Here is a 27,833-nt window from a genome sequence, read left to right on the forward strand (position 1 = left end):
CCCGTCTTCTTGGCTTGTATTTCAACTCAGCAAACATTAGTTGTGAGCAAGACAAGAAGCTAAGGGTGTGGAATTTGGAGTGCAGGGTCCTGGCTTCAACTTAAACAGCCTTAAGTAGGCACTTCCTCTCTTGCAGTCTCAGTTTCCTTACCGTATAAAATGAAGCTAATATACGCCACCCATCTCACATGGCTGCTAAAATTTAAATGAGCTCCCATATTACAGCCCTGGTGCAGCATCTGATATGTGAGAGGCTCGCAAAACACTGAATCTGAACTGAATGCCTGTTAAGTAAATGCCACTCTATTACGTGAACCACACTTAACAGAACCTGATTTCAAAGTGGTCGTATTACTGGAAAAGGAGATGGAATACATTCACCAACAACTCTAACAAAAGGTAAAAACTAGTAAAAGCTCTAAGATGTCACCAAGAAAATGTGCTGGAGGGTGAGACAAGGCAGAAATTATTTACAGCCAAGGGCATTTGGGAATGTGTTCCGGAAGAAGAGATACTTGACGTAGGAGAATGCCACAGTTTTTTTTAAAGGAAAAGGACGGATGATAGTTTATTTATACTTTAATACATAGAAAAGTCCAAGCCATTATGCTTTGCAATTTTTTGGGGGGTGGGGCAGAAGGAAAGAAAGGGAACATGACCAAGACCTTGTCCCTTGATAATGTATAACCCAATTGGGAAGAGATCATGTGAATATACATATCCACACAGACAAGTCAGCTGTCCCTGACAATTTGTAACAAATGGCTGATGAATAATTCATAAATTTGGAGTGACTAAAATGTTAAGGCAAGCCACGGAATGTAATCGCAAGTACCACCAGGTAGCTCTAGTGTTTCCCTCCCTAGGTGTCAGTATCACCATCTGTAAAACAGACCCAACCGTGTGTGGCAAAGATGTTCTTAGTCTAGGAGGACAGCTGATGAGGTCAGGGTGGCCAGGCCACTCCCTTATGACCACAAGCAGCTTCACCACAAGCACACCATTTCCTCTGTGTGCTGTATCCACATTACTGTTTCCCAAGTGGCTATGACATCAAACATTGAAAATCCCTGGTCTAGATGATCTCAAAGAAACCTGCCTGTTTGGTCAACCTATCAAGCAGAGGTTGAGTGTGGCCCTGAAAATGGAGCGGTCTTGAATTGTCTAAAAGCAGAGTCTCAGAAATCCAGAGAAGCTGGTCCATGCACAGGGAGCTAGGGTTCTGGGCACAGCCCTGGCCAGTGAGCTCAAGTCTCACGTGGCTGCTCCATTTAGCAGCTACCATAACCTGGGTCAAGTGTTCCTTAGTTTCCTCTTCTGTAAAATGGGCATAAGTCATAAAGCGTGATGTCCAGGATTGTTGGGAAGAGGAAAGAAGACAATGCAGGTGGGAATCCTCCTGAAAATCTGTGTCCTTGAACTTGAATGCTACATCAGAGCCGCTACAGAATGTCTTCCCCCACTAGCCAACAGAATGGGAAGTGATAAAGATGTAAATAAGGCCTGTATTTTCCCAGCTATTAATAAAACACAGCATTCTAAATGAGCTGCCGTGTCTTGCAAAAACCTGTTAGTGCTAGTGACAAAAGGCTTAGATGCTAAAGTGGATTTTGAAATTCCTGGACGCTCAGGATGAAATTATTTAAATTAAAGGTGTTAGAGAAAAGGTAACCCTCAATTACAGAATAAAAAGCAAAACAATGTTTCATAATTTGCAGGTTAAAAATGCAATTTACACTGGCCTCTTAGAAGTTGTCTACTCAAGGTCTGACGGGGAAATAGAGGGTGATGTTTATTTACAAGGACCCCCAGAGGGTTGCAGGGCGCTCACCTGCCTTTGAGCCAGCCCCCAGGGGTCTCCCGAGCCTTCCTGCCTGAGGTTGGCTCTGAGCATGTTTCTTGAGCTCCATTTCACACGTAGAGGCCTCACGCCTTGGACAAGCTGGTCGGACACAGCCTGACCTGGGCTGTCAGCAAGACACGACCAGGGGCCCAGAGCAAGCAAGCGTCCTTGTGAACATCCCTCGTGTCTGCTATGGCAGGGCTTCTAGTCAGTTCCGGCTCAACCGGAACTGACTAGAAGTCCTGCCCAAACAGGAAGCCCAGCAGGCCCCAGACCCCTTAGGCTCAGGTTCAGCCCAGGCAAGGACCTTGAGGGATCTTCCAGTCTCTGCACCACGTCAGGGGGCTGTTTGGACAGGAGCGTGGCCTCATCCCTTCCTTCCTCTCTGTTCATGAAGTCCCACACCCCAGCCTCAAACGCTTCATCACTAGACCAGTCACATGGAGGACCAGACCGCTGTGCTACTCTGCCCACCACTCTCTCTCCTGTATCCGGAGCTAAAACCTAAAATGAATCATGAGTACAGCCCCACTAAATCATCACAGCACCCCCAGGAGGAAGACACAGGGATTACCACTCATATCTTGCAGATGTGAACAATGAGGCACAGAGAGGCCAAGTCATTAGCCCAAGGTCCACACAGTTGGGGAGGGGAGGATTGGTGTCCATGCCTCCTGCTTGGCCTTTGGTCCCGCCCTCACATCTTTGGGCCTTGGTTTTTATTTCTTTAAATTTAAGAGGCTACCATTGCTTCCAGCAAGACAGAGACAGTAAAACAACAAGATATGAAGAATAATAGTGTTTTGGAAAGCCCCAAAGAGAGACACAACAATGGTCAAAAGTGTGGTTATTAATGTCCCTCACAAGGACACTGATCATGAACAATGCTGGGGACATTGGGTTATGTTTGCACTCTGAACCTTCTTTGATGTCAAGATATGAGTTCCAGTGTAAGGGGCAACAAGGCTTCAGAAATGTGATTATCTTTCTAAATTCCATATATATGCGTTAGTATACTGTATTGGTGTTTATATATATGCAAGACAGAAAAAGAGACACAAATGTATAGAACAGACTTTTGGACTCTATGGGAGAAGGCAAGGGTGGGATGATCTGAGAGAACAGCATCGAAACATGTATATTATCAAGTGTGAAACAGATCGCCAGTCCAGGTTGGATGCATGAGACAAGTGCTTGGGGCTGGTGCACTGGGAAGACCCAGAGGGATGGGATGGGGAGGGAGGTGGGAGGGGGGTTCAGGATGGGGAACACATGTAAATCCATGGCTGATTCATGTCAATGTATGGCAGAAACCACTACAATATTGTAAAGCAATTAGCCTCCAACTAATAAAAGTAAATAAAAAAAAAAGAAATGTGATTATATTTGAATTGAAGAACTAAATTGATAAACCTGTTGATCTAGCATAGAGTTAAAATTCATGCATTGCCAGATGTTCTCATCTTAAATGGGCTGGAAACCTTAATCCTACTTGATTCTTTGGCTCCAGAGTACTGGAGTAGCTGTGACTCTGTGGAATTGTTCAGAGCAGCTACTCTGTGTCCAGTACGTACTATTTCCCAGGCACACTGCTAGGCTTTACCCCTAGCAGATGGGAGTAAATGACCCCAATTACCTTCTCCTGGAGAGACTACATTTGAATGTCCTGGCACAGTCTAGTCCAGTTGACATAAATATCAACACCAGATATGAGCTCAGTTCCTACTATGCCATCAATTATTATTTTACTAAGAAAATAACATTCACATCCGGTTTAATAGGTTTACAGTGTCTGGGGTTGTAGAAAGAAAGCCTTTCTGGCTGCCATATGGCTTCATGTATTAATACCACCTTCCCTCCCATGGCAGGGGGACATAGTCGATACAGGACATGGCCATTTGCCCTTTTAGGAAAAGGAATGTGAGCAACAGAAGCTTCAAGAAGTATCTCAGGTCTCTGCCACCTTGCTCACTCTCTTCCCTGTCAAGAGGAGGACGTTGTCCAAGAAGCAGCTGTCCGGTCAGACTCCGTCTGAGAATGAGAACTGTGGGTCAGCGCCACGAAACCCAAACAGCAGCCCCTGATGCGTGATGTAAGTGAAAGTCTTGTTGCTACCAGCCACTGAAACTCGGGGGTTATTTCTTACTGCAGCAAAACTGACTAATACACCACCTGATGGCATATCAAGTCATTTCATACTCACAGGAATTATGTTGAGGTCAGCAAAGAAGGAATCAGGTCCATTCTATGACTGAGGTCCCAAAGACTTAAGAGTGATTAAGTGATGGCCCAGAATTAAACAGCAAAGAGATGTAAGTCAAGGGAACAAAACTGTATGTTTTATCACTGCTGCATATGATTAAAAACAAGACTGGCTCACCTTTAGTGTAAAAATCTCTTTTGCAAACTGCAGATCAATTCAAACACTAGCCAGTCATAAAGATCTGACTGGTCTCTGGGTCAGTTCCTAGTATCAGGTATGATGTAGTCAAAGAACATGATATACACAATAAAAGAAATGCAGAACCGAAGGACAAGGCTTCCATCTCTATTGAATTGAACTGGCTACAAGCCTCAGACCTTCTGCCCATGGCTGAGAGACTGTTCTCTGGCTAAGGGAAGGCTTTCTGGACTGGACAGTGTAGCCCTGCAGTGGCTTACATGACAAATATCCCCAGAATGCCCATCACAGACCCTGGACCAGCCCGGGGAATGGTGTGCTATTTCACCAGTAAATTCAAACATCAGGAGACCCTGACCTTAAAACCTTCACAGGGCGGTAGTCATCCAGAACAGAGGCTCACAGGATCTGACACGAGTGACTAATTCAATTTTCTTTTTCCTATTGTTTAAAATTCAAATCCTATTGTTCTTTGCCTCTGCTTGATTCTCTTCTTTCCCTCTTACTTTCCCTTTTTCAAAAAACTCTTTTCAATGGGGAATGAGTGAGTCACCTTAATCATTTATTTAGACACATTTCAGGCTGGCTCAACGCTCTGTCCCAGCTCGCTGACATATAAGGAAAGCATTCTAGATTCTGCAGCAACTGATCTTTTCACCAGAAAGCTTCATTTTCAACAGCTATTTTTGGGGAGATCTGACAGAGCTGGCATCCTCCATGCTTTTACAAGATAATAATTCACACTGTTGGTTTCTTACCCTGACCGGAGCAAGGTTGACTTCTGACACCTCCCTACTTATCCACCGGTGCTGTTTTGATACAAAACCCAAGTCCTTTCATATTCTGAGCAACAATCCTGACCTTTTTCTTCCATTTGTATAATATTGGTCAAAAAAAACAATCGGCCCCACAGTGTTTAGGTAAATACATACATGTGTACACTTCTAAAGCATTGCACTGAATTGCAAAAACCAGACGCTAATAAAAAGTCAGGAAAAGCAATTCTGAAAGCTGGAAGAAAGCCCAAACAGGCAGTCAGAGACATAGCAGGAGCAGCAAAGTTTAGAAAAATTAAGTTGTGAACGAATGTTAGACTTGATCCAAACCTCTCACCAGGTACCTGATTGCTAACAGAGGTCTCTCACAGCCCTGTGAGTAACACCTTGCAATTTGTACAGAACTTTTCATTTGTTGGCAAAGCTTGTTATGTTCCTAATATCCCTGGGAGGGAAAGCTGAAGATCAAGTCCACCAGTGGGTGAAGAGATGAAGGCTCTGAAAGGCTGTCACTCATTTTACACAGATCATTGGCAGGTACAGAAGTAAACCCCCAGACCTTTAATATCAGATATGGTGACTTTTTATTTCTCCACATTTATATCTCTGCAACATGCATTTGAAGCCAGGTCATTCAAGGGGTCTTATCCCATGTGTTTTGAAGTATGGTTTCTCTAGCAAGGCTCATAAGGAATATGTTGATGTGCTGTGTCTACACAAGCACCTGGTTTGATGCCTGAGCATAGCCCAATGTCCAAAAAGAGTTGCTGAATAACAACAAGACATCCAAATAACAAGAAAAATCTTTGCTTTTTCTTTTTTTTAAATTTTTAAACCAACCCATCCCCTGACACATCAGTGGGGGAAAAGCCACTCCCCCCAGCATCTCTCGTGAATGAACACTCAATCATTTCCAACTATGTCATACACACCTGGACACACAAACACATCTGGCTGGAAACCCCGTTTCATCACTGCCTTGTTGAAAGGCCCTAACAGCTTCCAAATGATTTCAGAACATCCTCCAGCCTCAATATCCACGAATTGCAACCCTCTCCCCCAAGGATCCAACCCTAGTGAGTGACTTGGACCAACTGTTCTGAGTTGGGACAACTTTGTCCTACAAGGATCCTGAGGATGGAAGATTCAAATTGGGAGCAGATATGAAGGTGGGAGGGCTTCCCAGGTGGTGCTAGTGGTAAAGAACCCACCTGCCAATGCAGGAGATCTAAGAGATGCGGGTTCAATCCCTGGGTCAGTAAGATCCCCTGGAGGAGGGCATGACCACCCACTCCAGTATTCTTGCCTGGAGAATCCCATGGACAGAGGAGCCTGGCGGGCTACAGTCCATAGGATCACTAAGAGTTGGACACAACTGAAATGACTTAGCATACACACACACACATAAATGTAGGAGCTGCCAGCAGGAAGGCGGTCCCTGACCTTGACATGCCATGGGAGACCCAAGGCTTCTGCTCAGCCCTCTTCTCGCCCCTGTTTTAGCTGATTTCCTAGGTGTTCTTTCTCTGCCTCAGAAGCAGTTCAGGCCCCTCAGAGACCAGCGTGGAGCTCTGCAAGGGAAACTCCCTACCAGGGAGAATGCTCTTTTCTTTCCTGAAAGGTCTCCAGAGACAAGGCCTTCCAGGTCCCTCTGAGTCAGCAAAGTGGTGAGTGGAAAGTCCTGGCTGGAATCCCGACACGCTCTGAGGGTTTCACTCTGAGGCTTTCTCAAGAGCTCCTTGCTCAGCCTGCGGTCACTCTCTGTAAACACTGGTCCCCAGCAGAGATCCGGGCAGTCCCACTAATCCCGGGGCCTTCTGGTGAAGTTCTCTTCCTCTTGACTCCAGTTAACACTCTCCTCGCCACAGTTTCCTCTTCCAGCTTTTTCCTGCCCCTTCTTTCTTTCCCGGGCAACTCTTTGATGGTTGTCCAAAAAGGAACTCACTAATTGGGAGTTCAGAAGTGGCATGCCTTCAAAATTCCCATGTTACCCAAAGAACTGCAAATAAACTTTTCATTAGCATTCTTGGCTTTTAGAAAAAGGAAAGGAATATATAAAAAGAATGCATATATGTGTATGATTGAATCACTTTGCGGTACAGCAGAAAGTAATACAACATTGTACTCAACTATATGTCAATGAAAAAGTTAAAACTGAAAAAAAAAAAGACCAAGAGAAAAAAATGAGCACAGTTATCATCAATGCTGCACTCTCCTTCCACCCCAGGCCTGGGGCTAGGTGCCTTCCGTCCAGGATGCACAGGCCAGGGTGGGGACAGCCCAGTGCAAAAGCAGGCTGTAAAAATACAGCAAAGGTTCTCAGTTGGAAGGAGAAGCTCTGAAGTTGCTGGCCAGCCCATGGCAGTCTCCCCAACCTCCCCACCTGCCTCTTGTCCACTCAACCACAGCCCTGGCCTCTTTGCTGTTCCATCGCCAAGCCGGCATCACCCACTCCAGGTTTTAAAGTCCTGCACTTGCCCCGTGTTCTGAGATTTTGACTCTCCTCCCGGAACATGCTTCTCCAAGTGAGCTATGTGGTTCACCCTCTCATTCTCTGCAGCCCTTCCGTGCAGCATCACCCTCCCTGAGACGTTCCTTGACCATCTAACTTGAAATAGCAACGCTTTCCCTTCAAACTCTCCCCACCGACCCCTCACTGTGTATACCCATCTCTGCTTCATGTTCCTTCATCAACTTGCAGCCATTTAACATCATCTCCATTTTACTTGCTTATATTATTTATGGTCCATTTTTCCCCGATTGATTCTAAGCTCCATGAAACAGGGGGTTTGGCTGTTTGGTTCACTGTTGACTCTCCAGATACTGACCCAAAAAAGTACCTGGCTCATTGTGGGTACTCAATAAGTTTTTGTTGAATAAGTGGATGGATGATGGATGGATGGGTGATGGATGGGTGGATGAATTTGTTGGGTAGTTGGGGAGGGTTTTAGGTGAATGTAACACCGGAAGTGAATCTCAGAGAATCTGTTCAGGAAAGGAAAGAGTATATGCAACTCATGTGCAATCTTGGGTAAACATATCACTATGATCCCTTCCATAATATGAAGCTAATGCATAATATTGGCAAGTCGGTGATGAGCCATGAAACTAGAACAGGAGTTGGGGGCAGCTCAAATGGCCAAGGATGGTGCAGGCTGATGCAAGACGGGGAAAGACAAGAGGAACCATGTCTTTCTTCACAACCACAGACTGGGTTCTGACCGCAGCAGGCAGAGACAACGAGGCTGAGAGATGGGTGGATCAGTTGGGGCTCCATTTCATGATTCAACAAGGGGTATTTTGGTCCTCGGCCAAAGGAAAAAATCCCAAGCCCCCTACAAAGCCATACTCCAAAATGTTAACTCACAAAGCAAGCCACAAAATAAATAATAAAATAAATAACTACATCTCTCTGAGACTTAGTTTTTTCCTCTGTAAAATAAAGTCACAACATCTTCTCCCATTAAATGACACAGGAAAGTTTCTAGAACTTGACACATGCATGGCAAAAGTTTGTTATATGGAAATATATTATTTGCAGGAAGTTTACATTAAGGTAGGGGACACCGTGGGACTCCACTGGAAGAAGACAAAGAACTCCAGCTATGATTGCATTTTCTGAGGCTTAAGTAGAACCATGTCAGGAAAAAAAAAAAATTTTGATTTTCCTAAGAAAAAAATAAAATTGTGGCCTGGAAGCAGTATGAAGTATGTGGTGTGGGAAAGTGTAGGACTCTGAGAGCCAGACAGTCTTGAATCCAAATCCTGGTGCCCCACTTTCAATCCTATGTCTTAAAGCAAGTTTATAAAACTGTCTTAGTTTCAGTCTTTATCTGTAAAAGAGACAGAAATATATCTACCTTGCAAGGTTGTCTGTAGGGTGAGGAATGTATACAGACAGACTAGCAAAACGGAATTGATGGGTATTAAAGGCATGCTAAAGATCACAACTCACTGTTACAAATATAACTTAAAATGTGATAGACTTTGAAACATTAGGCCCATGTCGGTATATAACCTGTAAATAACTATGTAGAAAAAGTAACTCATGCATATATACTATGAAATAGCAAGCTCACTGCTGCTATTTTAGCTGATATGAAGTATTCAAATCATTTCCTGAATTTGAGGTGGAACAGATATATTTGCACAGCCCACAGCCTTACTAGTGGGTTACAGAGTGGACAGGGGGAAAAGGGCCTTCAGACAGGTGGTTTAAAGGGAGGGAAAATGGGGGAGATGCACAGAGCATCTCATCCCCACCCGCAGGTGCTGACACCCTCGGCCCCAGCCCCATGGGAGCAAGCCCACAATTTGCACCCATGGAGAAGAGCGTTCTCAGCAGCTGCAGGCTGAGGAACCGAGGGGCAGCGAGCGACAGATGGTTCCAGAAGGTTAGCTGCGTCAGTGGGAGACCTCGGCCCCTAGGGGACTCTTTGGATAGAGCACTCTCCATCACCCCAGAGGTCTTCCTGATCCTCAGAAGTATAGAAGCAAACCCTGCAAGGATCCTCTACCCCCTTCTCCCCATGTTCCTCCCCAACCTTCGCCTCTAGCCTCCTGACTCTCTCAGCTCAGCCTGGGTTTGGCCCAGAAGGGTCTGGACCAGGAGACGGGCCCACCGCCCATCATAGGGCAAAGGCAACTCAGTTTCTCTTCCGTTTCTCTTTCTGCTTCTCTTCCTGCTTCTCTTCCTTTTCGCTTTCATAATCTTTTCCTACCTTCCCCCAACCAGTTGCTAAATAACACTGGATATGTTGCTTTCTATTTTCTCTAGTCCTTCATTTTTAAAACCCATATTAGGCTTTTCTCTTATTTTTAAAGTTGCATCCTCAAATAATGTGCATCTTTTCAAACATGTATAAAATCAGCTTTGACAGCGGTCTGGGTTTCCAAAGCTGAAAGATTAGATATTTCTCCCTAAGAAAACATAATTTAGTTGCTTCCTGCCAGTTAAGCTCTGAATTGCTTTTGTCGGTGGTCACTGGTCCCTGAAATATCAGAGGTCCCTCAGCCCCAGGGACACTCCGGGAGGTCAGTTCCATTTGTGAGATACACAAAGGCCAGGAGTCAGACTGAGGGGGAGCCTGGTCCAAAGGAGCTAGACCCAGGTCTTGGCAGCATCTCCCGGGATCCAAAAGGACCTCCAAATCTGTGCACTCACACCTGTTCACACTGACACACACATCTACACACATTCACATACACACCACATACCACACACACAATGACACACCATGCACCCTCACACACCCACATACCAGGCATACACTCACACTCACACACACTCACTCACCAGAGCTCAGGCCTTGTTAATTTACGAAGACCAGCCACTCCGGGGCTGCCCCCTTCTCAGTATGCCCTGGTGTCAATATCTTTACAACTGCCCAGTGGCTCCCACAGTCTGTGTGAACTGAAGGACTTCAGGATCCCCAAAGTCAAGATCACTTCTCCATTGGGGAAAGCCCCCTGTGCAAGGTCAAGGCCCCAGTTCCTAATATGAGTTACTGCCAAGTGAGAATCCTGGATGAGCAGGGTGGGGCCTCTGAGAGACAGAAACATCAAGCTTTTAAACCATGTCAGACTCTGGAGGAAACTTTCAACCTGGCAAAAGTCAGAATGATGGTACTTTAAGTGTAAACTCCAAAGAGAAAGAAAGTGAGAAAGAAGGAAGAGAAGGCAGGAGGGAAGAAAGAAAGGGAGAAAGGAGAGAAGGACAGGGAATTAGATGGGTCCCCAGCATCCTCTACCTAAATGCTCTACATTTCAACCCCTTGCCCACACGGGCCAAGGCAGGGACCTACTCCGTCTCCCTGTCTCCCTGGGCAGATCTTGCACTGGTCCTGTGCTCTGCAACAGGGAGCTCCCTACCTCCTTCCTTACACCCCCAACTGTGCCCGGCATGGCATCGACCGCAGCCCAGTGATGCAGAGCAAGCCCTGGTGCTGGCCATCACCAGCAGGGCAGCGTCACCTGCACGGCTGGGTTAAACAGCCTGCGAGCCCTCCCTAGGCATCACAGGAGGTGCAGGGGTCAAGGTGAGTCCCACACAAGCCAGCCCACAGCATCAAAGGATCATGTTGTGAGAGAAGCGGAGAGGATAGGCCCAGAGGAGACCAAAGCAGAGCCTTTCGCCTCCTCTGGTCCACCTTGAGCCGGATGGAAGCTGGGAGGATGAAGTCAAGGAGGCAGATCAACGCTTTTCACTCTCTTTGAGGGCCCCAGCTTCAACTCCTAGATTCTCAGGAAGAAAGAAAGAATTAATTGACTTTGAAATGGAGTTCCAAGGGCCCAGAGAAGGGAGGCAAGGAGCCCAAATCCCTCAACAAATCAAGAGCAAAACCAAGATAAGAATGGAGACCTTCTCACGCCTACTCGGGCCTTTTGACTTCCTCCTGCTCGCTCTCCAAGGCCTGCTTCCTCCTCACAAGGCTAAAAGGATGAGTAGGATTGAAAAATTCCCTCGTATCTTCCCCCCAAGGCCAATGACGAAACAATTATAAGCCACTCTAGATCAAAAATTCCCAGCTTAATTTTAGTTCTACGGAATTTTTAAAAAAATACTTGGTCCCCATGAAACTTTGGACCCCATGCTTTAAAAGGTTTTGTTATTGTTTTTTTTTAATTTTGTTTTGTTTTTGTGCCAGGCCTGGTCATTTAATTTATATCCTCTTATTTAAATTGAGGAAATAGAAAACTGGCCACAAAGGCTTTTGATGAGCACACGACGAACCATGTCACTACAGCACCTGGAATAAGGCAGATGTTGGAGGACCCCTCTGGTGTCTCCCCAACACCAAGGGTCCTGTGAGTTCCTCTGGGCTTTCAGAAAGAGAGATTCATAAATGCTTCTTTGAAACTCTTTGCTCAGATGTGTTGCCAAATTCAGAATTTTTCAGATTTTAGAAAGGTAATAGAGTACAGATACCATGTTACATGCACCCCCAGCAGGGTCTGGAGCATTCATTCTTCTGATGAAAAATGTATTCATCCCGAGTGGGATAAATACAAACTAAAAATAGTCTCATGTACCATCAGGCCAGGTTTTGCACCCACGTGAGTTATGAAAAAAAATAAAAACTTTGCATTTTCAGAGCATTTTGGATTTTCAACTTGCAAATAAGGGAATGTAAGAAAACAGCTTACAGCTCCGTTGATTACTTCTGAAGGTGCTCAAGGGCACAGATTTGAAGCCTCAACACTTTAAGGAAAAAATACATATGCATTTGTAAAATCAAGGAAAGACAGGATGCAAGACTGATCATACAGTCGGTGTGATGCTGGATGTCAACTGGAAGTCTTATCCTTGTTACACTCCAGTAAGGAACATGGTCAGGTTCATTTCAAGTATAAAACAAAGGCTTATGAGCTAGAAACATAGGTCCGGCAGAGTGGACTTGGGTGGCTTTGCCAAGGCAAATCAGGAACGCATCTTTTAGAGAAAGAAGTTCCCTGCTGTTTCCAACCAAAAACAACAAATAAAAAGGAGGTAAGGCGGTAGATGAACTTTTCAAACACATTTTTCTTAAAATATCAGGCAGAATGAAGACTGACATGTTTATTTATGGCACACCTCAGAGATACTGTGGGTTTGGTTTCAGGTCACCTCAGAAAGTGAGTCACCCGAAATTTTTGGGTTCCCAGTGCATATAAATGTTATGTTTACACTAAACTGTAGACTATTAAGTATGCAAAAGTACTATATCTAAAACATGTGCATATCTTAGTTGACAAAGTTTAAATTTTATTGCTAAAAAATGCTAACCATCATCTGAGCTTTCAGCCCGTTGAAACAGTCACATCAAAGATCACAAATCACAGAGGACCAGAACAAATTCAATAATAATGAAAAAGCTTGAAATATTGCCATAATTGCAAAGATGTAACAGGGACACAGGAAGTGAGCAAATGCTGCTGGAAAAACAGCACAGACTTGATTAACTGAGGGTTGCCACAAACTTTCAATCCGTTAAAAAAAAAAAGCAATATCTGGGAAGTGCAGTAAAACAAGGTATGCCTGTATTCTTTGCAATATTTCTGGGCCACAGATATTATTAACTTTAGTTCAAAACTTGGAAAACAATAAGCTTAAGGCATCGTCCCAAGGGAAAAGCCAGGATTCCACCCAGGTCTGTGGACTTCAGACGCACTCACACTGCAGCCCTGGGATGCTCGCACATAATTTCCATGTGCCCATTTCACCTCTCTGGATCTCAAAGTGTTGGCATCATCTCATTTCTAGGGTGAGAGGTAGAGACAGGACACACTTTGAAAGCACACAGACACAGTTTCAGCTACCAGCTATGCAATCTTCCTAATGAATGATGTGACATTATGCAAGTTTCCTAACACCCACGGACCTCAGTTTTCCCATTCATAGAATGGGTATATCTGCTTCTAAAGCTCTTTGTGGAAGTGTGAAAGTGTCAGTCGCTCAGTCGTGTGACCCCATGGACCATCACTCTCTGTGACCCCATGGACTATAGCCCACCAGGATCCTCTGTCCATGGGCTTCTCCAGGCAAGAATAATGGAGTGGGTTGCCATTCCCTTCTCCAGGAGATCTTCCCAACTCAGGGATTGAACTCAGGTCTCCTGCATTGCAGGCAGATTCTTTATCATTTGAGTCACCAGGGAAGTCCTCTAAAGCTCTTTAGAGGACTACTAAAAATGGATATTAAATGCTCATTATTCAAAAGATACTGCTGCTGCCTGTGTTTTACAGAAGGAAACGCGAGACTCAAGAAGATGGAATAACTTGCCAAAGCCCAGGCAGCTCTGAGTGGGTCTTCTCTGCTTCTTTATTCCAGGAGCAGGGGATCTGGCCTCATCACTGCAACTGGAAGACCCTGAGTTTGGATGACACTGGGAATGACAGAGTTTGACGGTGTGTTGAGGTAGTTGTGTGCTTGTCACTGTTTCTGAGGTCCCACAGCAATTATGCATTTTAATGCATTCCAAAATCCAGAAACCATCAGACCAAATGGTTTTTAAATGGATATTAACTTAAAACAGAGAGCATTCTGCAGGAACCAAAGCATCCTCTACCGACTGGAATATGGAGGACAGACCACATTCAGTGTGGTCACAATGTGGAGGTCAACCCTCCACGTTCCAGCTGGTGGACACTCTGGAACGTGGGAGTGGGCTGGTAAGGGTCCTTCCCACCTCTACTGAGCTCCTGGGGCCCTCTGTGTCTCCCTTTTGTCATCAGCCTTGACCTTCAACTATGTATCAGGATGTTCAATCAGACTTGGCCCCCTTTCTATGAGGGAGAGCAAGATTTCTGTGTTCTTTGAAACCTTTCCAACTAAGGCTGCCAGACTTTGCTTCTTCACCTGACACTTTGGGACAGAAGCTCAAATCATTGGCTAGATGTGGAAGCTCCCTTCTTAGTCACCAAATCAGCCTTCCTGTTTTACCAACAGAAAGTACGGTGGTCTCCTTTATCCTCAGAGGATCCATCTGTTCCAAGCCTGCCAGTGGAAACCACAAACACATGCGCCAATGATACAGTTTATAAATTAGTCACAGTCAGGGATGAACACCAATAACTAATAAAAAAGTAGATCCATTATAACAATCTGATGTAATAAAAGTTATGGAAATGTGGCCTCTCTCTGAAAGTACCTTATTGTACAAACTCAATGCCTTTTCCATCTTAACTAAACACTCTTCATGTAGCTGTGACTTTTGCAGTTTGAGGTGTGACAGCAAAACTAACATGAATTTCTTACTCTAGATCTTACCAACCTCAGCAAAGATTTTTTTTTTCTTTCTTTATTATGTTGAGAATTTTCACCTTTTCACTGAAAGGAAACACTTTACAGCTTCCTTTTTTGGCACATCCAAATTGCCAACATCTCTACTCTTGCACATTAGTGCCATTATTAAGTAAAATAAGACTTTTTTGAACCACAGTAACGTGATACCACCAGAATCTATCCTGTAACTGAGATGGATACTAAGAGACTAATAGGAGGAATACGCTGGACAAAGGGATGATTCACATTGCAGGTAGGACTGAGCGGGAAGGGGCTAGATTTCATCACACTCCTCAGAATGGTGCACAACATAAAATTTATGAATTGCTTAGTTTGGGAATTTTCCATTTAAATATTTTCAGACTGAGGTTGAGAATGGGTAACTGAAACTATGGCTGTGTGCCTGCCAGGGCAGTCACTCTGTCGCGTCTGACTCTCTGAGACCCCAAGGACTGCAGCCTGAGTCTGCCAGGCTCCTCTGACCATGGGATTCTCCAGGCAAGAATACTGGAGTGGTTTGCTATTTCCTTCTCCAGGGGATCTTCCTGACCCAGGGATCAAACCCGCTTCTCCTGCGGCTTCTGCATTGGCAGGCGGGTTCTTTACCACTGAGCCAGCCACCTGGGAAGCTGGAAACTGTAGCTATGGGGTCTCCTACAGAGAACCGCTCCCCCTCCCCAATGCAAGAAGCTAGGAATAGAGCTGAGTCTTTCGCCATCCAGACTTTAACTTTTCTCTTCCAGGTTTCTCCCTACAGTGTGGCAGGTGTGATAGAGGTGTACCGCAGGCAACGCCCATGGGGAGCAAAATGGACTGTGTTGCAATAAGAGTTGAAACAATGACACTTCCCCACTCCCCACCCTGCTGCGCTGCTTTTCTTTATGACATTCTCCAAGCTCCATTTCAGGTGTGCGTTTCCTCCCCTGCCTCTCCTGGAGGGAGCACTACCTGCGGGCAGGGACAAAACCATCCTGATCCTTGTGTTCTGTCTAGCAGAGCGCTGGGCAAGAATCAGTCTCATACACATTTGCTAAGTGAATGAGTGAGTGATCTCATCTTTTACGCTTGATCCATCATAAAACTGCAATTCAACTCTTTGGGGGCATCCCATTTCCCCAGTTTCATTTTAAAGATCTAATTATCCATGCCGTATAGAATTTTTATTAGAAAGTGAAGTCATTAAACAAGCAGACACCAGACTCAGGCCTTGAGATAATTGCAAATAGAAACGGATCTGTCAGCAGAGCTAAGCTGGACCAGGAAGCATGTTGCCAGCAAACATGGCACTGTTTTCAGAACAATGGGGTCCTCGGACCAGAGAAATTTGACTTCTAAATCACCCAGGAAAGAAATGCTGGGAGGGGTCATTCTGTACTCACTTTCCTACCTCCATCTCCCAGCCATGAGTTATACTGATAGACTGAATCCCAACCACCCTTGTATTTGTTGGGCCACTGACCCAAGTTTTCTGACCTTCTTGCTTCTGTCCCCTTATCCCTGGGATGCACCTGTCATGATTTCCATTCATACGTTCAATCCAAAAATCAGTTCAATTTATGTCAATGACAAACCGGCAACCCATTCTTAGGCAAAGGAAGCTATTTCAAGCATCATCAAAATTTCTCTGAACTTGTACATGCCAAACTCCTCTCCTCCTCACCACTTCTAGGAATGACACTTCAGTCAACTGCCAAAAACCTTGATAATGCTGTGATGAGAGCAAAACCCCAATAAAGTCTCTAAATATTTACTATGAGTCTGAGTCTGAGTTACAGCCCTAACCGGTCCCACCCCTGTTAAAATCTGCTCCCATGCTCCAAACACAATTATTTTAGGTCACTGACACACCAGCCAAGGAGATGACAATGCTGTGTACCTTGGCATGAAGAGCAAGTAGGACCCAGTTTTAAATTCTGGCCTTGCCACTTACTAGTTGCTGTACTCTGTGCCAGAGACCTTTGCCAATTTCCTTCACTGTCCGAAGGGCATGATAAATACTAATATCACAGAGTTGCAGTGATGATTTGAGAAAATATTTTTCCACAGGTATTGTAACTTAAGAAAATAAAAGGAAACTAAACAGGCCCAGAATAAAAAACGTGAAGCACTCATTTGAAAGTATTATCTGACAGAGGAGCCAGGGTATACAATGGAGAAAGGACAGTCTCTTCAATAAATCGTGTCGGGAAAATGACAGCCACGTGCAAAAGAGCCAAACTGGACCACTATCTGACACTGCACACAAAAAGTAACTCAAAAAATAGATTGAATGTAAGACCTAAAACCATAAAACTTCTAGAAAAAAACATACGCAGTAATCTCCTCGATGGCAATGATTTTTTTTTTTTTTGACTTGACACCAAATGCAAAAGAAACAAGTGGAACTACATCAAATGATTCTCATAGTGACACATTTCTTAAACCCAGGATGTTTGTTGCCGTTTCAAATTTGTTCCCTTTTGAGGACATCAAACACCACGTTGCTCAGCATAGTTTATCTGGTGAGAGAGAACTCAAAGATTAACCAGCAGTGCTTAGAACAGGAGTGTGGGCGATTTTTAACTTTCCCCAATAATGAATCTCTGAAGGCCAGAGTTAGACCAAAAAGCTCCTCACCATGGTTTTCAGAGGACCCAGAGGGCCAGTAACTGAGAACTTCTTTCTAATCAATATAACTAAATAACAGCAAGTGTAAAGTGGGAACCAGGCCAGACCCTATAAATGCATAAGATAGTTCACTTCCTAGAAGGCAAGTCTCATTATTACTGTTTTGCAGGTGCAAAAGCCAAGGCTCAGGGAGGTCAGATGCTCTTCAGGAGCCCACCCCTAGGACACAGCAGCAGAAGAGTTTGAATTCATGGCTGACTTCAAAAGTCCACTTTCTTTCCAGTCATCATGCTGCCTTGTCAAGTAATTCCTGCAGCCTTGGAGAAAGGATTTTGACGACGATGAACTCAGAGCCAGAGGCTATGATGAGTCAAAAGTCAGCAAGGAAGGCAGGACTGGCCCCTGCCACAAACCCGACACTGCTCACAGAGCTGAATGAGGGACTCAGCAACCATCCCCTCTGGCTGAGAGGGCCGGACCAAGGGCTTGCCACGTGGGCAGAAGTAAGAGAATTGTGTTTCAGCCAAAAAGCACAGGATGAATGATTCAACCCTAACATGGGGGCCAAGTCAAGTCACCATCTCTGGGCCTCCATGACCCCGCCTTTTCCTTGATCACCCACCTCTCCGGCGGCATTGCAAGGCTCTCCTTTCACATCTGTCTTTACCCCCAGACTACATTCTTTGAAAACAGAAATAGTGTTCACTTTTTAAAATCCCCAGTTCCCCAAACTATATTTGGTACAGAGTAGATGCTCAGTTAACAGAAGGTGCATAACTAAAGAAACAAATTGATCCAGCATTGAGTCTGGACCTGCAGACTGGAGAATGCCTCTGATCCTAAGATTTCACAGCTTAATTATTCTTAAATAAATTCTTCATCTCTAAGCAGTGGTTTGGGGGTCTCTTTAACATGGAGATCTCCCAACAGGAAGAGGACATGATGGGCTCCTCAGGCTTTCAACTTTGCAAAAAAAAAAAGCACTCCCTCTAAGCTACTGCATTCCACCCTACAAAAACAAGCCAACTGTGGCCAGGAGGAGAGATCCTATCAACCCCATTTTAAACGTTAAAACTGAGGTCCGCAAGAGTGTCTGCCCCAGGGCTGGAATTTGACAATGGGCTGCTGACTCCCTGTTTTTTTCCTGCCACCATGAAGCTTTTCCAGCTCGTTACTAACAGGCCAAGAGCACCCACAAAGTAAAGGGTGGGGGGGGGCAGGGTGGGGAAGAAGAGAGTGTGTTGTGAAGGGAAAAATAAAAGGGGGGACAGCTTCTCTGGAAGAGTGTCACTGACAGCTGACAGTCGGTGACCCATGGCCTGGACAGCTCTGAACTCCTCGCTCAGAGTTGGCTGGGGAAGATCTCCTGGGCTCTCCGTGTCCCCAACTCACCCGGCTCTGAGAGTAAAAGCAAACGGAACGCTTCTGGGTGCTGAGCAAAAACAGGAAGTCCCAAGTGGCTTGACTCTCCTCCCAACTTCAGCTCCCCCAACCTCAAGAGTCAAGGGTACACAAAGGACCTGACAGGTCGCTCTCTGGCAGGGGCCTCTGCAGCGGTCCACCAGAGAAACGGGAACACCCTTCCCACTTGAGTCTCCCAGCATGAGGGTTTAGGGAGTTCTCTTATCCCTCTCCTGGGACCAGTACCTGGAAGCCCACGGGGTGGCCAGGGAGCGAGCTGGGTGTTTGCCCACCAGCTCCATCACTTTTTCATCCATTCAACAAAAGCTCAGCGCCTACTGTGTGCTGAAAGCTGAGTGACCCGAGGGAAATAGCTCACTCTGAGCTTAGCCTTGTCATCTGCAAGGTGGACACGGCCCCTACACCACAGAACTGCCTTGAAGATGAAAGGAAATAATATTCCCGGGCTCTGCATCACACTTGGGTCTATTATTAGCACCACTGTGAGCCCCAGGCTATGATGCCGCGCCCCTATCCCAGAGCTTGGGGCAGGAGATGGTGTGGCCAGGTCTGTCCCTACCTCTCTCCTCTACCCTCCCCTCACTGGAGCCTGGGGGCCAGGAGGAGGTGAGATTCTACCAGTCTCCCGGCCTGGGGCCCAGGTTTATGATTGTTTATTTCAGAGCAAATAGAAAGGAGAAATTAGAGCCATAAAAGACAGGACAACAGACCAATAAAAACCAGCTCCCAGAAGAGTCAGAAGAAGGAAGAGAGGCAAAACTGTCACCATAGCAACACAAGACAGTCAGAAGCACGCAGGAAAAACAGCCCCTGCTCTGCCTTCTCTTTCCACAGCAAAGCAAGCTCTTGGACCTCTTTCAGTGCTCAGGGAAAGCCAATGGCCCACCCTAAACCTTGCCCGTTCCCTCCTGCCCACACACACCAAGCCCCGGGCCCAGATGCCCAGCCTGACCTGGCTGTCAGCCACCCTCCTCGCGCTAGCCCAGCACACGTCCCAGGCCCCGGGCCCAGCCCAGCTTTCCATGCCCTGGGGACACGGCACTGTGCAGATGGCCCGGGGCCCAACCAGAGTGATGGTGACTGGAGAGAGGGGGAAAGTTTCTAACAGGGAAGGGAAGAAGGTCCAAAGGGCTGGTGGGGACACCGAGGCCCTGCATACAGGCTCCAGGACTCTGCCCTAGGTTCCCCGGGGGCAGCGGAGGGGGAAACAGGGGTACAGGAGGGGAGGCCAGGGCCAGTACTGTTGCCCACCAGTGCTGGACCCTACAGGGGAGGGGAATTCTGGAGAACCCGGGGTGGGGTAGGCAAATGACAAAAGCTCATTGGCCCCAGTCTCTGGGAACGCTGGTCACAAAATCAGGGCAGCTTGGAGAAGGACCCAGGGACCCTCTGGCCCGGTATAACAGAGGCTCTTCGGCCCTTCGGCTGGCAGGCATGACAGGTGTTGCCACCAAATAGCCTGGCTGGCTTGGGACCAGTCTTTTGGGAAGTGGGTCAAATTGTTCCCAAAGCTAAGGATCTGGTGAAGTCCCTTTCTTCAGACTGGGATTCTATGCGGGGGAGGGGGAGGGTGGTGGCAAGGCGGTCTGGGTCCCCGCACAGCTGCGGGCTGTCTGGCTGGCAAAGAATCTCCCTGGCAGGTGGCAGCACAAACGTCCAGGTGGGCAGGCCCCAGGAAGCGGGGGGTCGTCCCTGCCTCTGGGGGCGGTAGGGAGTGGTGGGGAGCCGGGTCTCTGGTGGTGGGAACGGGGAAGCAGAGTTGGGGGTCTTCTGGCAGAACTGGCTTTGGAGCCAAAGCTACCTGGCGCTGGGGTTGAAGGGGAAAGATGTTGAGCGGTTGAGAGACGAGGGAGGTGATCTGGGGCACAATCACGAGGCTGTGCTCCGCAAAAAGGGGCAAAGGGGCTCCAAGCCGGACATCTGGACGGCGATCGCCGGAGACGGGCTGAAAGGACTGGGTCCTCGGCTCGCCCTCCCGCCCGCCCTTCCCCGAAGGCTGCGTCGGGAGTTGGGGAAGGATGGCAGGGTTCTCCGGGCGACTCCGGAGTCCATGTCCCTGCAGGCCCCTCGCCGCGAACCCCGCCGCGCGCCCGCCACGCCCGCGCCGCGCTCACCCCGAGTCGCCGCCGCCCTGCTCCGCCGCCGGTCCGCCGCTGCCCCAGCCGCCGCCGCTGTGGACGCCTCTCCCGCGGCCGCCGCAGCCTGCGAGCCGGCCCCGAGCCCCGCCCCGGCCCCGCCCCGGCCCCGCCCCGGCCCCGCCGCAGCCCCGCCCCCAGCCCCCGCCCGCTGCGGCCGCCCGGCCCAGGCCCCCGGGGAGCCCCACCCCCGCCGTCATCCGGCCGGGTCCCCTTCCCAGACCCATGGTGCTGACCACCTCCGCACGCGGTCACTCCTGCTCTTTTTTTCGGCCTGGGCCTCTGGCTTTGCCCTCCAAGAGGAAGCCCGCATCTGCCCCTGCTGCTTCTACACACGGAATTCCTCCATACCCACTATTTCTCTTAAAAAAATAAAAGGACGGGGGACAGGCCTTTTGATTAATCCCTAGCCGCACTTCCAAATAAATGTGTGCCCATGCACCCAGCCAGACCATCCCAGCCTCAACCATCCCCTTCCAAATTACCCTCGATTTTGAATCCAGTTCTCCTCCCTGGCCCTCCCGGCACAGACTGTTAACAGATTCCCAGCCCTGGGGGCTGCCCTTATCTGAAGGGACCCCCAAAAGTCTTTGCAAATGCTTAGTGCAAAAAATGTTATTACCCCTCAGAGCAAGTCTGTAAAAACACTTGAAAAAACCCTATGATGCAAGGGAAAGTAGGGGATTACAGTGTCATTGTCACGATCATTGTTTTAAAACATCTGCCATTAAGAGAGAGAGATTCAGGAAACCAAAGAGGGCTGCTCAGTGCCAAACAGGTTGTGAGTCAGAGCTCCTGCTGGGGGGGCCCTCCTGCAGGCACAGGCCTCTCCAGCTTCCTTTCCCAGTCAATCAGCCAGAGCATGGGTGAAACTTTATCAAACCCCTACAAGGGGTCAGGCCACGTGCTGGGGGCTGCAGCAGTTGCTCCAGGAATGTGTGGTTTGGGCGCATCAGGCAGTCCTGGTTCTGGAGTGCAGAAAGCTTCAGGAGACCTCGGTCAAGTTCTTCTTTTTGACGGAGCTCCTGCTCTGAGTTTTGGCAAGAATTCAGACAGGGGCCAGGAAGGCACAGTCTAGTTAGAATGAAATAGTCTTCCCATTGGGAGGGGTCCTTCGGATCAGAATGCACAGGTCCCCATTTTTTATTTTTGCCAGTCAAGTTGCCTGTACTTGAACCAGATCATGTTGTCAATCCCTGCAAAGACCTGTTTTATCTTTGGATGGCTCTCCTGGAAAATCCTTCTTGCTCCACCCCTGTACATATACACAGCAAAGTTTCTGACTTATTCTATTCACCGTGAACCTGGTCAGGGTCTGAGGAGGGCAAGGACAAGCCATCCACAGACACCATTCACCCCACGTGACACCGTCATTTCAGACCACGGGAGGACTCCTTACTTTACATTTGTCTGTCTCTAATAACACAGCTGAAGTTGGTGAGAAGAGACTATTTGATGTATGAAATTTCACTTCCACACACTTAAAGAGGGCTTCTGTTTCAGTAATTGAGGGCTACCTGCGTAGTGTTGCCTAGCCCATTGTGAAATAATAGGGTTTCTAATTATTAGTGTGGAATTTAATAATTATGTGTTTCCTAAGACACAATAATCAGATGAAATGGTCTTTCAACTTTGTCAGTAATACTAATAACAAGTTTAGAGGTTACTATAATAAAGATTACAGTGAAATTAAGCTGTCAGTGAGGGGGCAGGTAGGTTGAGATGAAATTTCAGTGGTCTTTCTTCAAAATATACATTTTCTAAAATGAACCTTAATTAAATTAAATTTAAACCAGACTGTTCTAATTTCAAGGACATCTTTGTCATGTATGTATTTTTTTAAACAGATACCTTGAGCTTTGACAAAGGGCCAGGCACTGTGCTAAAACAAATGATGGTATCATGACACATGCCCCCGGCCTGAGGAGTAGACAGACTGATTGCCAGCCCAGTTTATGACAAGGCAGAGAGAAAATAGGCTAAAACAGAGGTATTTTCCTGTGGGCTGAGGACAAGGAGTTCATTGTGATTGGGGAAAATTGGGTTCAGATTCTTTTAAGCTGAACCTTGAAGGATGACTGGGCTTCAGAAAGTAGGAAATGAGGTCAAGGACCCTCCAGGTAGAGGGACAAAGAGGTCTGGTGTGGTTGCAATATCAGGGGCTGGACAAAGTGCAGCAGAGAATGGAGACCCTGAACATCAACCTGAGAAGGCTGCGCTTGATCCTGGGAACTCCCATGGGTTGAGCAGCCTTGACTGGAACCTCAAATAAGGAGGCTGATCACAGTTTGGAGGAAGAAAAGGAGACAGTGATGAGAAAGACTAGGAGAAAAGTGCTGTCATCACCCAGGAGCTCTGCATTGCCCTCCATGGACCAGTTCTACTCTCTGACACTTGGAAACACATTCTCTGAAGCATCCCCAGTTCTGAGAGCAATACTTGGCACAAACTGGTCTGCAATAATATTTGTTGAGTGAGCAATAAGGTCGCAAGTGATGGGTGCAAGTGATCCCCTGTGGAGACCAAGTAACAAGAGCTGATCCCACCCAGGGCTCCTCTCCATTCACTGAGATTCATCATAGGGCAAGTGGAACATTCCTTCTAAATCCCTGGACACATAAGATTTCCCCTTCTCAGCATGGGCTTCCCTCATAAGTCAGTTGGTAAAGAATCCTGCCTGCAACACAGGAGACCCCGGTTTGATTCCTGGGTCGGGAAGATTCCCTGGAGAAGGGATAGGCTACCCACTCCAGTATTCCTGGGCTTCCCTTGTGGCTCAGCTGGTAAAGAATCCACCTGCAATGTGGGAGACCTGGGTTCAATCCCTGAGTTGGGAAGATCCCCTGGAGAAGGGAAAAGCTACCCACTCTGGTATTCTGGCCTGGAGAATTCCATGGACTAAGTCCATGGGGTCATAAAGAGTCAGACACGACTGAACGACTTTCACTTCACTTTACTTCTCAGCATAGCTCCCCTTGTTGCTTCCAAAGACATTTCTGCTCTGAACCTTTGCTTGTGTGTATAAATATATACACACCTCCAATGACTTACTCCCCCATCTCCAGCTGTCAAAGACCACTGGTTCCAAGGCTAATGATGCCTTCAGGACAATGGTGGACTATAGGCTCACACTTTTTTCTTCTAAATTCCTGTGAAGTTGACAATCTGAGTCACTCACTCTTTGCTTCATCACATATGCAAGTTTCTTGAAGACAAGGATCTTATCTGAGACACAGAGAAAACCTTCACTTTATTTGGAGTCAAAGCTGAGCATACATTCTGATTCTGTCATTCACTGGCTGTATGAACCTATGTTACTTAATCCTTTGGAGTTTCAGTTTTTTCATCTCTAAAATTATAATAATAAAACTTATCTCAGCAAATAGATGGGAGAGCTGATGTCAGCTCTGAAACTGTGAAAGAAAGAATAGTTTTGTGTGTGTATGTGTGTGTTTCCTCCTGGTGCGTTGAATAACTGGGCATTCAGTAAGTGCTCATTTCAGACTTGGTGTTTGGTGTGTTGATTCATAGAGATTAAAACTTGGAATGGAGGCTAAACCCCTGCAGCGCTCTCTGCTTGCTACTTCACAGGAAGGAATCTTTATTTTGCCCTCCCACTTCACTTAGTTCCGCAGGAATTACATTGCGCCTTCCCTCTAGTATGACGATAATGGCTTCCAAGGGTGGTGGGGTTTCTTCCCCATTATAGGCCAGGGTTCTTTTATGTAACTGAGTGTTTCTACGGAAGCATGGCCCTGGCTTCAGAGGGAGCATAATAGATTTGATTATGAATATTGAGCCAATTTTCACAGCTGACATGCTGCACACTTCCTTGTTGAAGAAAAAAAAAGAAAAATCACAGCCTAAACTATGTACAGAAACTTGGTAATGGCTGAAAATCATTGCCTGTGGCTGAATTGGAGCCTATGACTTAAGCTGGCTGAAATCATTATGTTTTAATTCACAGCGTGTCAGGGTTCCCTTCTTTGCACATGGTTCTCTCCCTTAAGTGACCTTCCAGCCTGCTGCATTCACTGAGTTTCTATTCATTTTAAACATCCTGGTTCAAAAACAACCCATCTGAAAAGCTTCCTTCAACTCTCCAGGGCCGAATCAAGTGTTCGTAGTACTGCATTCATACCTTTATCATATCACTCAAAAAACAGTGTGAATCTGATAAGTTTATATGTAGTTGATTTTTGTTATTCCCAGTAACTGTGTTCTATGAAGTCACCACAAACACTGACCTAACAAATATTGAACCATTGCTTCTAGGAGAAATTCAAGATTAGGTTCCTGTGAGCTTCTGGTGATAACATTTTCATCCTTCACTAACTCCCATAGTTTGCTCAAATTCATGTCCACTGAGTCGGTGATGCTATCTAACCATCTCATCCTAGGCCTCCACCTTCTCCTTTTGCCTTGAATTTTTCCCAGCTTCGGGGTCTTTTCCAGTGAGTCGGCTCTTCACATCAGATGGCCAAAGTATTGGAGCTTCAGTTTCAGCATTAGTCTTTCCAGTGAATATTCAGGGTTGGTTTCCTTTAGGATTGACTGGTTCGATATCCTTGTGGTCCAGTGAACTCTCAGGAGTCTTATCCAGCACCAGGATTTGAAAGCATCAATTCTTTGGTGTTCAGTCTTCTTTATGGTCCAACTCTCACATCCATACATGACTACTGGAAAAACCATAGCTTTGACTAGACAGACCTTTGTCAGCAAAGTGATGTCTCTGCTTTTTAATACTCTGTCTAGGGTTGTCATAGCTTTCCTTCCAAGACACATCTTTTAATTTCATGGCTGCAGTCACCATCTGCAGTGATTTTGGAACCCAAAATCTGCTTAAAAATTCCCATTTAATATATACTGTTGATTCATTAATATTGAACTCACAGTCAACAGCACTGTAACTCATTCTTGAGCAAAGTTTGTCTAACACATGCATTTTCTTCTTAAGGCACAGCACCACCTTCTTGCACTTAGGAACACCAGATAGCACTTCATCGCAATGCTTGAGGACCGTTTTAGACAGTGGAATCATCAACAAAAAAATACAAAAATGTGAAAACATGGTACTGTTAATACATAGACAACAAAACATGGCACTTGTCTACAGTGTACCATGAATCAAAGTAGAGCTTTCTCTCAGTTGGCCTTAGCTAGGAGCATGCTTATTGCTGGCTCAAGTTTTTGTTGCTTGATGCGTGTTGACAAATACCACAAAAGCACTGAGAGTAATAGTGATTTTGATGTTAACAAGTAGGCAAATTTGCAAATACAGAATCCACAAATAATGAACGTACACTGTATGCACTGCCGGATGAGACTATGAACTCTGCCTCCGGAACTCTGTCTTATTGGTCTTTGTATCTTTTCAGAATCTCAAAGAACTCCTGATACATGAGAAAAGTGATGCTCAATAAATGACAATTGAATGAGTGAAGTTTCAATCCAGTCTTGTATTTCTTTGGAGGTTTTTCCCAACCGTTTATAAACTTCTGTTAATAAAGGAGCAAAATGTCTCAGATCTTCTCCCATATGAATGAGGATCTCATTAGATGTCTGTCAGTTACTGAGAAGAGTCCCGCTTTTGAGTGTAAATAACATTCCAAATGAAGTAGATCCCTCTTGTGTGGCAAGTGTGGGTGATACAGATATTGACTTCCAAGATGGGTAAAAGGTTATAAACAGCACCATCCATCAGTCCCCCCAGAAAAGAAGAGGGGACAATAAATTCTCAGGTTTTGGAGAAATAGTGTCAGACGATGGTCAAGAATGGAGAAAAATTACCTAGTTCAGAAATAGAAAAGCAGCACCAGCGATGAAGCACACAGTGGTAATAGGAAAGGAAAGTGACATCTGGAGGCGGGGAGACCTGGAGGCCTTGTAGGAGTTTTGCAGAGGTCAGGTTTAAATCTGGGCTCTTCTGCACTTATGGCACCATGAATTTGGGCAGAACTTCCCTCTCCCTTGTTTCTCACATATATTAAATGGGGACAATAGGACTTACCATAAAGGATCGTTTATGCAACTGACATTTACTGGGTGTCTACTGTGTATCAGACTGGTTCCAAATAGGAAAAGGAGTACATCAAGGCTGTATATTGTCACCCTGCTTATTTAACTTCTATGCAGAGTACATCATGAGAAACGCTGGGCTGGATAAAGCACAAGCTGGAATCAAGATTGCCAGGAGAAATATCGATAACCTCAGATATGCAGATAACACCACCCTTATGGCGGAAAGTGAAGAAGAACTAAAGCGCCTCTTGATGAAAGCAAAAGAAGGCAAGGGTGGGATGTTCTGAGAGAATAGCATTGAAACAAGTATACTATCAAGGGTGAAACAGACCACCAGCCCAGGTTGGATGCATGAGACAAGTGCTCAGGGCTGGTGCACTGGGAAGACCCAGAGGGATGGGATGGGGAGGGAGGCGGGAGGGGGGATCGGGATGGGGAACACATGTAAATCCATGGCTGATTCATGTCAATGTGTGGCAAAAACCACTCAATATTGTAAAGTAATTAGCCTCCAGCTAATAAAAATAAATGGGAAAAAAAAAACCCACAAGAAAAAAAAAAGAAAGCAAAAGAGGAGAGTGAAAAAGCTGGCTTAAAACTCAACATTCAGAAAACTAAGATCATGGCATCCGGTCCCATCACTTCATGGCAAATAGATGAGGAAACAGTGGCTGACTTTATTTTGGCGGGGCTCCAAAATCACTGCAGAAGGTGACTGCAGCCATGAAATTAAAAGACACGTACTCCTTGGAAGTAAAGTTATGACCAACCTAGACAACATATTAAAAAGCAGAGATATTACTTTGGCAACAAAGTTCCATCTAGTCAAAGCTATTGTTTTTCCAGTTGTCATGTATGGATGTGA

The 27,833-nt window shown here is 46.2% G+C and overlaps 1 protein-coding gene across 1 annotated transcript in view; it reads right to left on the bottom strand.

Moving 5' to 3' along the window:
* CYRIA (CYFIP related Rac1 interactor A) overlaps positions 1 to 21,001 on the bottom strand; it is a 102,045-nt gene extending 81,044 nt beyond the window's left edge. Inside the window, exon 1 of the mRNA XM_043917150.1 lies at positions 20,927 to 21,001. The gene's annotated coding sequence lies outside the window, so the exon portion shown is untranslated. The remainder of the gene's footprint in view (positions 1 to 20,926) is intronic.
* Between the last annotated feature and the right edge of the window lie 6,832 nt (positions 21,002 to 27,833).

The sequence above is a fragment of the Cervus elaphus genome, chromosome 11 (assembly GCF_910594005.1).
Source record: "Cervus elaphus chromosome 11, mCerEla1.1, whole genome shotgun sequence".
In the NCBI taxonomy this organism is placed as follows: Eukaryota; Metazoa; Chordata; class Mammalia; order Artiodactyla; family Cervidae; genus Cervus; species Cervus elaphus.